The 2,055-nt window shown below is 48.8% G+C and overlaps 1 pseudogene; it reads right to left on the reverse strand.

Annotated features, from left to right (window-relative positions):
- Positions 1-532: 532 nt before the first annotated feature.
- On the reverse strand, positions 533-1,419 carry LOC114545382 (myeloid-associated differentiation marker homolog; annotated as a pseudogene).
- Positions 1,420-2,055: the final 636 nt, after the last annotated feature.

A 2,055-nucleotide genomic window follows, 5' to 3' on the forward strand; every position in this document is an offset into this window, starting at 1 on the left:
AAGCCTGTTTAGTTCCCTTTCATATGGTGCCCCATCTGTAGGGAACATGCATTTGTGGGATGAGGAGCAGCACTGAGTATGTGGGTTGTGCCCATGAAAAATTTGCCAAATCTTCTCTGCCAATGCCAAACAGCTTATTCTGCCATTGTTTGGTGGATTGATAATTCTGCCTACGGCAGTTGGATCGTAGGGTCAAAGTTTGGAGAAAACGCGAAAACAAATTCTTCTTAAGGCTTACTTGACTTGGCTGAGTATTGCTTATTGCTATTACTGCTCAGTCTTTTCATTGATAAAATGATGTCATTGGAGATAACAGAAAACATGTACATACATACTGTAAGTGAGTTTGAGATGTTTTTCTCATATTAACAAAATGTCTCATTTCAAAATTTTAAAATCAGACAACAACAGGTATTTTTTTTGTCAGAAACTTAACAGCATACACTTTTCTGCAAAGCCACTCACTCAGCTCTAAGCATCTTTATTTCTGTTCAGCTCTCAATGTGTCTCCCTCCTTCATCTCTTTTTCTTCTCAGGCACTGACAAACACTAGTCTGGCAGTGTAGGCGGTCAGCGACGTAAAGCAGGAAGTTGAGAGCAGTGAGCACCGCCACAGTGATCAGTTTTGACGACGCTTGGCTTCTTTGGTACTGTTTGTCAAACTGGAACACGGCCCAGAGGATGGCAGCCGTCAAGTACATGATTACCTCCAGGAGCCCGTAACCTGACAGGAACTTGGAGAAGGGGATGGGGAGACAACCGGTGTACTCGCCCACACACAGCACCACCACGGCCATGGAGAGGATGAAGCAGATGCAGTACACGGCCATGCACCACTTGAGCGCTGCATAGTGGTCATACGACACAGGGTCGCTGACCAGGATGAAGATAATACAGGCCACAAAGGTCTGGCACACCTTCATAAGACCAGGAGCCGTAGCCATGTAACCTGCCACCTCTCCTGGCCTCGCTTTAGTCAAGCTGACCTCCCCCATGTATGCTACCGCTGCCAGGCAGGAGAAGACGGTGGAGGCGATGCGATAGTCACGAGTATCACCGCAGAGCCGCTGGTCCTTAAGGAAAAAAACTGGGAAGATGATAGAGGCGGAGAGGCAGAGAAGGGAGGCATAGCAGGCGATAGTGATGGGGAAATTAGACCAGGACACCGGCGCTCGGGCCTGGAGGCCGAACTGCTCCACCAGCAGGACCAGCAGGGTGCAGGCGAAGCTGAACGCCCAGCAGAAGATGCACCAGTCAGCCATGCCTCCGTGGTGCAGCTGGGCTCCATGTGCTGCCACACTGAACGCCACGCAGGTGAACAGCAGGGCAGCTACACGCACCCATAGCAGCTGGGAGGTGGGAAGCACAATCAGTGGCATTATGGGATGTCACAATCAGACAGGAGTTGAAAGTGTCTTCTGTAGTCCAGCGAGGGTTAAGAGGAGTCTTTAAAGGGTAACTTCACCGATTAGCATTAAGCTTTGTATCAGTAGAACCCTAGTAGTATTTTTGAATGACCATGCTTCCCTCCCTTATGTCCCCCTGAGAGGGGAGATCTCTGTATTGAGGGTCTGGAAAAAAACCTCAGATGACGCAAAATGACGATTTTTGCGTCATCTAAGGCTTTTTTGCCCAGAGGCAAAAGACTACAGCCTGTATTCATTGTGTATTAGGAGCCACTTCCGCATAGCCCAAAGGGGGTTGGACTGTTGGCTTTTTCCGGAGATTGCCGAGGAAAAAAACGAGTGTCAGCCATCTTGAATCCTCGCTTAGCTTCTCAGCCAGGAGCAGAAACTGTTCATCCCGACGGAAATTTTGGGACGCGAGCTTTTATTTTGAAAAGTAGACGGACGGGCATGATATGGGACGCCCAGGCTGCAGCCATACAGTCTTGGAAATTTTAGAACAACAATTATGTGCATTCAAACTACCACACACGTGTACCACCGATACATTGGAACACATCGGAGAATATGCAGGACACTTTATTACGGACGCAATACTCGAGACACTATGCAAGCTTTGCCTGCACGGGAGACCAGCGGTGGTGCTTGA

The sequence above is a fragment of the Perca flavescens genome, chromosome 19 (genome assembly GCF_004354835.1).
Source record: "Perca flavescens isolate YP-PL-M2 chromosome 19, PFLA_1.0, whole genome shotgun sequence".
In the NCBI taxonomy this organism is placed as follows: Eukaryota; Metazoa; Chordata; class Actinopteri; order Perciformes; family Percidae; genus Perca; species Perca flavescens.